The 12,937-nt window shown below is 38.8% G+C and overlaps 2 non-coding genes across 2 annotated transcripts; both read left to right on the forward strand.

Moving 5' to 3' along the window:
- Nucleotides 1-1,759: 1,759 nt before the first annotated feature.
- TRNAC-GCA lies at nt 1,760-1,831 on the forward strand. The gene has a single exon. It is a non-coding gene; the product is annotated as a tRNA-Cys (tRNA).
- A 3,475-nt stretch (nt 1,832-5,306) lies between these two features.
- TRNAC-ACA lies at nt 5,307-5,378 on the forward strand. Its single transcript has one exon. It is a non-coding gene; the product is annotated as a tRNA-Cys (tRNA).
- Nucleotides 5,379-12,937: the final 7,559 nt, after the last annotated feature.

Genomic DNA, 12,937 nt, shown 5'->3' on the forward strand with positions numbered 1-12,937 from the left:
AAAAACCACAAAAGCAACTAATAGGAAGCAAGAAACTGGAAAGATATATAGATATGTAGATAGAGAAATTTTAAATATGAAAATGCATAAGATTATGAGCTACAGATCAAATTATCAACATCTGTTGGATCATAGAGAAAGCAAGAGGGTTCCAGAAAAACGTACTTCTGCTTTATTGACTGCGCCAAAGGCTTTGACTCTGTGGATCACAACAAACTATGGAAAAATCTTCAAGAGATGGGGATACCAGACCACCTTACCTTCCTCCTGAGGAATCTTTATACAGGTCAAAAAGCAACAGTTAGAACCAGACATGGAACAACAAACTGGTTCCAAATTGGGAAAGGATTATGTCAAGGCTGTATATTGTCACCCTGCTTATTCAACTGCTATGCAGAATACATCATGCGAATGCAGGGCTGGATGAAGCACAAGCTGGAATCAAGACTGCTGGGAGAAATATCAATAACCTCAGATATGCAGATGATACCACCCTTACGGCAGAAAGCAAAGAAGAACTAAAGAGACTCTTGATGAAAGTGAAAGAGGAGAGTGAAAAAGCTGGCTTAAAATTTAACATTCAGAAAACTAAGATCATGGCAACTGATTCCATCACTTCACACAAACAGATGGGGAAAAAATGAAACCAGTGACAGACTTCTGGGGCTCCAAAATCACTGCACATGGTGACTGCAGCCATGAAATTAAAAGACACTTGCTCCTTGAAAGAAAAGCTATGACCAACCTAGACAGCATATTAAAAAGCAGAGCCATTACTTTGCTGACAAACATTCATCTAGTTTAAGCTGTGGTTTTTCCAATAGTCATGTGTGGATGTGAGAGTTAGACCAAAAAAAAGGCTGAGCGCCGAAGAATTGATACTTTTGAACTGTGGTGTCAGAGAAGACTCTTGAGAGTCCCTTGGACTGCAAGATCTAAACAGTCCATCCTAAAGGAAATCAGTCCTGAATATTCATTGGAAGGACTGATACTGAAGTGGAAGTTCTAGTACTTTGGCCATCTGATGCGAAGAAGTGACTCATTTGAAAAGACCCTGATGCTGGGAAAGATTGAAGGTGGGAGGAGCAGGGGATGACACAGGATGAGACGGTTGGATGGCATCATTGACTAGATGGACATGAGTCTGAGCAAGCTCTAACGGTTGGTGATGGACAGGGAAAGCCTGGCATGCTGCAGTCCATGGGGTTGCCAAGAGTTGGACACAACTGAACAACTGAACTGAACTGACTGATGAGCTATGGAAACATCTTAAAAATCCATGAAAGATGTTGCATAGAAGTAAAAGTAACATTCATAAAACAATACCAAAAAACCCTTGAAAATTAAAAATAAATATAAAATGTTTGAAAAATAGAAAATGGCTTTAGCAGTAGGTGAACCATGAACTTCCAGATGTTCAAGCTGGTTTTAGAAAATGCAGAGGAGCCAGCGATCAAATTGCCAACATTTGCTGGATCATCGAAAAAGCAAGAGAGTTCCAGAAAAACATCTATTTCTGCTTTATTGACCATGCCAAAGCCTTTGACTGTGTGGACCATAATAAACTGTGGAAAATTCTGAAAGAGATGGGAATACCAGACTACCAGACCTGCCTCTTGAGAAACCTATATGCAGATCAGGAAGCAATAGTTAGAACTGGACATGGACCAGCAGTCTGGTTCCAAATAAGAAAAGGAATACGTCAAGGCTGTATATTGTCACCCTGCTTATTTAACTTATATGCAGAGTCCATCAGGCTTCCCTGGTGGCTCAGATGGTAAAGCGTCTGCCTGCAATGCGGGAGACCCAGGTTCGATTCCTGGGTCGGGAAGGTCCCCTGGAGAAGGAAATGACAATCCACTCCAGCACTCTTGCTGGGAAAATCTCATGGATGGAGGAGCCTGATAGGCTACAGTCCATGGGGTCGCAAAGAGTCGGACACGACTGAGCGACTTCACTTTCACTTTCAGAGTACATCATGAGAAATGCTGGGCTGGAGGAAGCACAAGTTGGAGTCAAGATTGCTGGGAGAAATATCAATCACCTCAGATATGCAGATGACACTACCCTTATGGCAGAAAGTGAAGAGAAACTAAAAAGCCTCTTGATGAAAGTGAAAGAGGAGAGTGAAAAAGTTGACTTAAAGCTCAACATTCAGAAAACTAAGACCATGGCATCTGGTCCCATCACTTCATGGGAAATAGATGGGGAAACAGTGGAAACAGTGGCTGACTTTATTTTTTGGGGGGTTCCAAAATCACTGCAGATGGTGATTGCAGCCATGAAATCAAAAGACGCTGACTCCTTGGAAGGAAAGTTATGACCAACCTAGACAGCATATTGAAAAGCAGAGATATTACTTTGTCAATAAAGTTCCGTCTAGTCAAGGCTATGGTTTTTCCAGTGGTCATGTATGGATGTGAGAGTTGAACTGTGAAGAAAGCTGAGCACCGAAGAATTGATGCTTTTGAACTGTGGTGTTGGAGAAGACTCTTGAGAGTCCCTTGGACTGCAATGAGATCCAACCAGTCCATCCTAAAGGAGATCAGTCCTGGGTGTTCATTGGAAGGACTGATGCTGAAGCTGAAACGCCAATACTTTGGCCACCTGATGTGAAGAGTTGACTCATTGGAAAAGACCCTGATGCTGGCGGGGATTGAGGGCAGGAGGAGAAGGGGACAAAAGAGGATGAGATGGCTGGATGGCATCACCGACTGAATGGACATGAGTTTGAATGAACCCCGGGAATTAATATTGGACAGGGAGGCCTGGAGTGCTGTGATTCATGGGGTCGCAAAGAGTTGGACACGACTGAGTGACTGAAGTGAACTGAAGTGGAAGATATTTCCCAACAGCTAGACTAAAATGACAGATTTAAAAAATAGGAGAAAATTACATAATTGTTTTAGGAGGTTTGATATGTGAATAGCGAGAGTTCCAGGAGGTAGGGACAAATAAAACAGAGAAGAACTATAGTTACCAGAGAAATAATATAATAAAAATATTCAGGATTAAAAGCCATTAATTTCCATACTGAAAGGTCCCACTGAAGACTTAGCAAGACGGAGTGGAAAGAAAACCACCTCAGCTCATATCATCATGGAATTTCAGAATGTAGTACCAGACCAAGAATGCCAGAAGCCCTCAGAGGAGATAAACAGATCACATGCAAAAATCAAGACTCTAAATAGTACTATTCAATAGGCTTACTGGAAATCTGAAGATTATGGGAAATGCTTTCAAAATTCAAAGAGAAAATGATCTGTTAAATTCTAAACCTAGCCAAGCTGAAAATTAATTCCAGGGATTAATTACATTTTTCAGATATTTAGGTTCTCAAAACTTTTACTTCTATGTTCCTTTTCTAAGGACATATTGAGAATGTGGTCCATTAAAAATAAGGAAAGCATCCAACCAAAAGGAATAAAACCTGGTCCACATAAAAAGGGCTACTCTAGTGACTCAGATGGTAAAGAATCCACCTGCAATTTGGAAGACCTGGGTCCGATCCCTGGGTTGGGAAGTTTCCCTGGAGAAGGAAAGGGCTATCCGTTCCAGTATTCTGGCCTGGAGAATTCCATGGACTGTATAGTCCATGGGGTTGTAAAGAGTTAGACACAACTGAGCAACTTTCACACTCTCCACATACAAAAAGCAGAATCACACTGAGAGGTGACAGTGCTGATATAAGATACTAGGAGGACAGTGGTGCTGCAGATGAGGGAACAACCAAATCAGATGGACTGGGGGGATTCATGGGGGTGCATTGAAGGAAAATTTGTATTGCCGCATGAGCTTGTCTACTGAGAGTGCATTAGCGAGCAGTGCACTGAAAAGCAAATAAACAAACAGACAAAACACCAAGAAATTATTAACTCCAAGGAATATAAATTCTGCACTCATACGTAATTCATAGTCCATTATGCAGCTCAGCTGTGAATATATTTACATAGATTGAGTAATGTAAACACTAAAATTCTGGATTAAACAAAGATAATGATACAAGTATACTGTGTATGTTTATGTGTATATATATTGTCATCCTGTTTATTTAACTTATATGCAGAGTACATCGTGAGAAACGCTGGATTGGAAGAAACACAAGCTGAAATCAAGATTGCCGGGAGAAATCTCAATAACCTCAGATATGCAGATGACACCACCCTTATGGCAGAAAGTGAAGAGGAACTAAAAAACCTCTTGATGAAAGTGAAAGAGGAGAGTGAAAAAATTGGCTTAAAGCTCAACATTCAGAAAACAAAGATCATGGCATCCGGTCCCACCACTTCATGGGAGATAGATGGGGAAACAGGGGAAACAGTGTCACACTTTATTTTTCTGGGCTCCAAAATCACTACAGATGGTGACTGCAGCCATGAAATTAAAAGACGCTTACTCCTTGGAAGGAAAGTTATGACCAACCTAGATAGCATATTCAAAAGCAGAGACATTACTTTGCCAACAAAAGTCCGTCTAGTCAAGGCTATGGTTTTCCCTGTGGTCATGTATGGATGTGAGAGTTGGACTGTGAAGAAGGCTGAGCGCCGAAGAATTGATGCTTTTGAACTGTGGTATTGGAGAAGACTCTTGAGAGTCCCTTGGACTGCAATGAGATCCAACCAGTCCATCCTAAAGGAGATCAGTCCTGGGTGTTCACTGGAAGGACTGATGCTGAAGCTGAAACTCCAATCCTTTGGCCACCTCATGCGAAGAGTTGACTCATTGGAAAAGACTCTGATGCTGGGAGGAATTGGGGGCAGGAGGAGAAGGGGACGACAGAGGATGAGATGGCTGGATGGCATCACTGACTCGATGGACATGAGTCTGAGTGAACTCTGGGAGTTGGTGATGGACAGGGAGGCCTGGCGTGCTAGGATTCATGGGATCGCAAAGAGTTGGACATGACTGAGCAACTGATCTGATCTGATCTGATACTGTGTATGTGCTACATATGGGGTGAAGGGAGGTGAAAGGAGTGACAGAAAGTAGGCAAAGGGATGAAGAGGTAGAGAATGAAAGAGAACGAAATCTTCCTCTTACATAGCAGGAAGACAATAAATAATAATATTCTTCACCTTAACAACAGCATATCACCCGGTTGAATCCAGTTTGTTGTTTTAGCCTCACTTACAAAACCAGTCATATCCCAGGGGCCCACCAGTAGTCTGGCCCCTCTTCCTTTAAGATCGTAGTCCTAGCCCTTTGAGGTCTCTCCTCCAAACTTCTAGTAATTCCAGCCCCTCTCTTTGTTCCCATAAACATAGGGTTTGTAGCTGCTTTTTTTAGTCACTACCTCTTTTGGGACTTCCCTGGTGGCTCAGATGGTAAAGCGTCTGCCTACAGTGCAGGAGACCCAGGTTCAATCCCTGGGTTGGGAAGATCCTCTGGGGAAGGAAATGGCAACCCACTCCAGTACTCTTGCCTGGAAAATCCCATGGACAGAGAAGTGTGGTAGGCTACAGTCCATGGGGTCCCAGAGTCGGACATGACTGAGTGACTTCATTCACTTCTTTGATAATTTTCCTTTTGACTTTTGCAGCTATCTAGCCAAAAATTCTTTATGCCTGATTAACATGATTTAGAGACTAAATGACAACAACAAACAATTGTTTAATTTTTTCTGGTGAAGCAGTTTGTATAATTTCTGTCTCCATACTGGGACCCTGCTGGTAAGATGTTTAAAATTGAAAATTTTTAAATAGCACTACCTATCTATTGTTGGAGAAGGAAATGGCAACTCACTCCAGTGTTCTTACCTGGAGAATCCCATGGACGGAGAACCCTGGTGGGCTGCAGTCCATGGGGTCGCACAGAGTCGGACATGACTGAAGTGACTTGGCAGCAACCCATCTATTGAATAGGAATATAGAAATAAATACCAGTCGAAACTACTAAAAAAGATATAGGTGATTGCTTCTGGAGGTTTTTGTTTGTTTTTTTTTCTGAGCAGAAGACTCATTAAAAAAAAAAGAAGAATCTCACATAAAACCTTATGTTTAAATGATAAAAAAGGAATTTCTCTGGTGGAAAGGTTGAATCTGGTTGTTAACCAACATATGACTCTCCTTGAAAACCTATGGAGCAAAGCCAGAAAACATTTGTAATATAGGTCATGAAATAAGAAACATCAGTCTCAAAGTTTCATTCTTTTACTAAATTATTCAGAATCCTAGGTATGTGATTTACTAAACATTCATTTGTCTTTTGTCTGGTGATAACATAATCTATTGGTGTCTCCAAATAAGTATGACAATATTAAAGTAGAATGAAGTATCTGATTCCTATTTAAATGCTATAAAAAATGAGAATTCAGAGAAGGCAATCATTGAGAAAAGAGGTAATACTTAAGGTGGACTTTGAACAAAAGAGGGATGAGAAAGCAATTAGAGCACAGTTACTCAGAAATAGAATCATAAAGCAGGAATCTTAAGCAACTAAATATTGAGGTCATAGGTCCACCATTTTACAATTGAAACTTGTGAGAAAAATTGTTTGCAAGGTTCGTTCAAACATCAGTATCTTGTTGCCCGAGGTTAGTTTAGACATCCGGTAATTGCATCTTGTTTCCCGGTGTTTGTCTTAGCTTTCTGGTGTCCCACTGATCCATTGATTCATCCCCACAGGCTACTGACTTCAGTTTTCAGTGAAGAGCATGCTGGGAGAACGGCTTTGTTTCCTCAACTCTTGCAATAGACTGATGTTGTCCTGGAAAGTCAGATTTCTAGGTTCTTCGAGTTTCCTGTGGCAGTGGTTAATTATCCAAAGGGAACTTTTATATTTCTAGGAGAATTACCTCCAAGTCTTGGAGTCCCTGCAATGCTCTTGTGAATCAGACTTGAAAACAGGCTTTGTCAAACAGCAGGGTCTGTATGAATGTAGGTCAAAAATAGAAAATCTTTCAAAAGATTAGGAGCAACTATTGAAAGATAAGACAGTATCAAAATTATTCACAATCCTTTTCCTTCCCCTTCAAATTCATTAAGAATATCACTGTTGATAAAATCTACTGGATTTTGACAGTGTGGCTGAGAAAATAACTGTTTCATTCTAGTCTTCCAATCACCACAAGAAAGAATTGTATGGCCTCTATTCCCTAACTTTTTAGAGACATCTAAAATTTGAAGTGGAATACAGAAACCTGTTTTATTTTTTACTGACTTCAGTTTTCAGTGAAGAGCACAGTGGGAGTTTGCTCCCATGAAGGTTGTTTTTTTTTTTTTTAACATTAGAAGCAATTTGATAGGCACAGGCTTCTTTTTAAATAAAGTCAGTTCCAATGAAGGTCTGGTATATCACTTAACATAAAATCAAGCCATCCCCTTTACAAGAATACTGTATATGATTCAGCAATAATTTCTGGCTTGTTAAAATGTCTTAATTTTTGTTGTTCTTCTAGAGAGATTGCTTTAAGAGACACAGGGAAGGAATTTTGAATTGCAAGAATCCATTGCTGTTTTCACCTTTGAAGTACAACACACTTTAATTTTTCAGTTTACCTAAGGTAAGCTCCTACCTGTTTCATTGCATTGTTTATTCATAAGAAGTTTCCAGAGGTTTCCAGGAATATGTAAGTTTAGCAGTTATTCCTATGAGGTCAGGAAAAAAGTCATGTCACATTACTTTGTCCTGGCCTCTCCTTCATGTCCTACAGCAACTTTTCTCTTAAAAAGTTGAATTCACAGCAATAGCTAGCAGAATGGTGGTTACTAGGGGCTGGAGGGAGTCGGGTGTGGGTAGATGTTGGTCAAAGGGTACAAACTTCTTGTTAGAAGAGGGAGGAAGGAGTTCTGGGGATTGATGTACCGCATTCTGATTAACTGCTCTGTGCTGTGTACTTAAAAATCACTGAGAGAAAATCTTAAATATTCTGACCACCAAAAAGAAATGGCAATTATGTGATGAGATGGAGGTGTTAGCTAACACTACAATGATAACCATATTGCAAGATAAGTGCATTGTATCACCACATTCCACAGCTTAAATTTACAGTGTTATATGTTAATTATACATCAATAGCGCTGCGGAAAAAGAAGAAATACTGGAGAGGCACTTTGAAATATGTTGAAAAGAGCTTTAAAATGAGCTGGAGAAAGGCAAAACAGATAAATTACTTTTTCATTACTCTCATTTCAAAACCAATGTAATTTTTAAAGTTATAAGACTGAAAAGATCTTAGTAAATGGTATCAGAAACTATAAAAAAGAAGATAGACCATGTCCATTATCCTCATCAAACTTACTTTCTTCTCAGATATTTAAAAAATATATATGCTGATTTTATATTTCAAAAAAGGAATCGCGTTGGAATATGCTTGCTTTGGGTACCTAGCAGTAAAAGTAGACATACTTTCCATTCAAAAGCTATCGATTTATATCATTATTTTAGTGACCATAGAATAGCCCATAGATAGATTCCCACAATTTATTTCATGAATTCCTTATTATTTTCATTTTTATCATTACTAATAAGATTGAAGTAATCATTCCTGTAAATACATTTTGAAATATTTGTCAGATTTCTTTTCACATCTAGCAAAGCAAGTCCTCCATCATTATTTTTCTTGCTTCTACTTTTTATGGCAATTTTCAAAGTGTGTTTTAGTAGTTCTATTTTAAAATGATTTTGTTGTCACCCACTACCATGCCCCCATCAGCATCATAAGAGTATTTTGATTGATAACACATTTTAATGCATTTTTTATGCCAAGGATTGATTTTGCTTAATATAATTTGCCATCTTAATTAACTGATTTTCTGTATAGACTATCATATGAATCAAAAATCATATTTTTAGTGTTTCTCTCTCTAATATTTTGGTCTTGACTGATTGCATCAGATAACAGTTCTACAATGATAGTAAATAATAGTGATGCTAATCATGTACGTCTTCTTCCCAATTTTTGTTTTTTTTAAAGCATGATGCTGGCTTTTAGGTTGAGATAGACTGAGATTTTCTTCATTCTTCTATTCTTGGTTTAGAGATTTTTTAAAAAATCAATAATGATTGTATTTTCATCCACTATATTTGTGGTATATGGGTAGTTAATGAAAGTATTTTTCCTATTGATCCCTTAATATAATGAAGTATTGATTTTTAATATTGATCCAGCCTATTATCCTGAGAACAAATTTTACATATTCAATGGATATTATACTGATACATTTGTCTTGTAAATATTGAGATTTTTTTCTAATATTTATAAGTAAGAACAGTCTGCATTTGATATTTTCACATGTTAAATTTCCTGAATTAAGTTCAGAATTATAGAATACCTTGAGAAACCTTTCTTTTTTAGTACATATGCAGGAAATTATTTAAAAGATTAGTAATTAACCTATTCTTGATTGTGTGATGAATGTTTTTAAGCTTTTCCAGTCAAATTCCTTGAGTGGGAGGAGGGGTTTTTTTTGACAGTTTGTTTACTCATTTTAAGTTATAATATATTTGGTTAAAGTTCTGTCAGTTATACTAATATATATATTCTCAGAAAATTCTTTTCTTTGAGATTTCCAAATTTATTGTTATGAAATTCTGTTTAGTGTTCATCCATAGATATTAAATCTTCTGAACATCGGTACTTATATCATTTTTCTAATTTGTAAGATTATAAATTTGAAGGTTTTATAATTTTGCTCAGGATTCTTACAAGCAATTTATCACTTTTTAAAAACCAATTCATACATAACCACTGGAAAAGCCATAGCCTTGACTATATGGACCTTTGTTGGCAAAGTAATGTCTCTGCTTTTCAATATGCTATCTAGGTTGGTCATAACTTTCCTTCCAAGGAGTAAGCATCTTTTAATTTCATGGCTGCAATCACCATCTGCAGTGACTTTGGACCCCAGAAAAATAAAGTCTGACACTGTTTCCACAGTTTCCCCATCTATTTGCCATGAAGTGATGGGACTGGATGCCATGATCTTAGTTTTCTGAATGTTGAGCTTTAAGCCAACTTTTTCACTCTCCACTTTCACTTTCATCAAGAGGCCCTTTAGTTCTTATTCACTTTCTGCCATAAGGGTGGTGTCATCTGCATATCTGAGGTTATTGATATTTCTCCCAGCAATCTTGATTCCAGCTTGTGCTTCCTCCAGCCCAGCGTTTCTCATGATGTACTCTGCATATAAGTTAAATAAGCAGGGTGACAATATACAGCCTTGATGTACTCCTTTCCCTATGTGGAACCAGTCTGTTGTTCCACGTCCAGTCCTAACTGTTGCTTCCTGACCTGCATACAAATTTCTCAAGAGGCAGGTGAGGTGGTCTGGTATTCCCATTTCTTTCAGAATTTTCCACAGTTTCTTGGTCCGTATAGTCAAGGCTATGGCTTTTCCAGTGGTCATGTATGGATGTGAGAGTTGGGTATAAAGAAAGCTGAGTGCTGAAGAATTGATGCTTTTGAACTGTGGTGTTGGAGAAGACTCTTGCGAGTCTCTTGGATTGCAAGGAGATCCAACCAGTCCATCCTAAAAGAAATCAGTCCTGAATATTCATTGGAAGGACTGATGTTGAAGCTGAAATTCCAATACTTTGGTCACCTGATGCGAAGAGCTGACTCATTTGAAAAGTCCCTGATGCTTGGAAAGATTGAGGGCAGGAGGAGAAGGGGACAACAGAGGATGAAATGGTTGGATGGCATCACCGACTCAATGGACATGGGTTTGGGTGGACTTTGGGAGTTGGTGATGGACAGGGAGGCCTGGCGTGCTGTGATTCATGGGGTCACAAAGAGTCGGACACAACTGAGGGGACTGTACTGAAACTGAGACTGAGAGGCAGGGTTGGTGGAAGGAGGGAGAATTGGATAAAAGCATTCAAAAAGTATGAACTTCCAGTTATAAGATAAATAAGTAGTAGAGATGTGATTAAAATGTGATAAATATAATTAACACTGCTGTATGCTATATATGAAAGTTGTTAGAGTAAATTCTAAGAGTTCTCATCACAAAAAAAAGAACTTTATTTTCTATTTTTTAAATTTTGTATCTGTAAGAGATGATGTTCATTAAGCTTCTTGTGATAACCATTTCATGTTGTATATGTCAAATCATTATGCTGTTCACCTTAAACATACAGTGTGTGCTGCTGTATGTCAATTATATCTCAAAACTAGAAAAAATAATTTTAAAACATAAACAATAAGAAAGTGAAATGTCAAAAAAAAAAATAAAAACCAATTCAAAAATTCACTCTCAAATTTATAAATAAGGGTTTTTTCATAATATTAACTTTAAATTTATCTATATTCATTTTTCTACTGTTGTGTCTAAGCTGATTACAGTCTTTATATGGCCTTTACACTGAACACTCTAAATGTAAATATATACGTGTGTGCTTGCTAAGTCTCTCAGTCATGTCCAGCTCTTTGTGAACCCATGTACTATAGCCCGCCAAGCTCCTCTGTCCATGGAATTTTCCAGACAAGAATATTGGAATGGGTTGCCATTTCCTACACTAAGGGATCTTTCTGACATAGGGATGGAACCCATGTCTCTTGCATTTCCTGCACTGGCAGGCAGATTCTTTACCACTGTGCCATTTGGGAAGTTCAGTTCAGTCGCTCAGTTGTGTCTGACTCTTTGCGACTCCATGAACTGCAGCACATCAGGTCTCCCTGTCCATCACCAACTCCCGGAGTTCACCCAAACCCATGTCCATTGAGTCAGTGATGCAATCCAACCATCTCATGCCCCTCTCCTCCTGCCCTCAATCTTTCCCAGCATCAGGGTTATTTCAAATGGGTCAGCTCTTAACATCAGGTGGCCAAAGTATTGGAGTTTCAGCTTTAACATCAGTCCTTCCAATGAACACCCAGGACTGATCTCCTTTAGGATGGACTGGTTGGATCTCCTTGCAGTCCAAGGGACTCTCAAGAGTCTTCTCCAACACCACAGTTCAAAAGTATCAATTCTTCAGCGCTCAGCTTTCTTTATGGTCCAACTCTCACATCCATGCATAACCATGGAAATACCATAGCTTTGACTAGATGGACCTTTGTCGACAAATTAATGTCTGCTTTTTAATATGCTGTCTAGGTTGGTCATGACTTTCCTTCCAAAGAGTAAGCATCTTTTAATTTCCTGGCTGCAATCACCATCTGCAGTGATTTTGGAACCCCCAAAAAATAAAGTCAGCCACTGTTTCCACTGTTTCCCTATCTATTTGCCATGAAGTGATGGGACCGGATGCCATGATCTTAGCTTTCTGAATGTTGAGCTTTAAGCCAACTTTTTCACTCATCTCTCTCACTGTCATCAAGAGGCCCTTTAGTTCTTCACTTTCTACCCTAAGGGTGGTGTCATCTGCATATCTGAGGTTATTGATACTTCTCCCAGCAATCTTGATTCCGACTTGTGCTTCCTCCAGCCCAGTGTTTCTTTTCTTTCTTTTTTTTTTTTACTTTTCAAGACTGGCCTGTGTTTTAATCATTGGAAGCTTTCAAACATACAAAACATCACTGGATTCCTGACATACAAATCATCTGTTTCAAATTAATCATTGTTATTCATGTAAAAGCAACGATAGTCTGGATTTGAGAATAAGTTTGGAAAGTGAGTGAGCTAGCTGATGTTACAAACAGTCTTTCTTTCCGGAATTCCACCTCCTCCACAGTGCCTTCTCCAGCTTTACCTCTAACTTCTTTTTTAATTTTTTTTTAAATTTTATTTTATTTTTAAACTTTACATAATTGTATTAGTTTTGCCAAATATCAAAATGAATCCGCCACAGGTATACATGTGTTCCCCATCCTGAACCCTCCTCCCTCCTCCCTCCCCATACCATCCCTCTGGGTCATCCCAGTGCACTAGCCCCAAGCATCCAGTATCTTGCATCGAACCTGGACTGGCATCTCGTTTCATACATGATATTTTACATGCTTCAATGCCATTCTCCCAAATCTTCCCACCCTCTCCCTCTCCCATAGAGTCCATAG

The sequence above is a fragment of the Bos indicus x Bos taurus genome, chromosome 2 (genome assembly GCF_003369695.1).
Source record: "Bos indicus x Bos taurus breed Angus x Brahman F1 hybrid chromosome 2, Bos_hybrid_MaternalHap_v2.0, whole genome shotgun sequence".
NCBI lineage: Eukaryota > Metazoa > Chordata > Mammalia > Artiodactyla > Bovidae > Bos > Bos indicus x Bos taurus.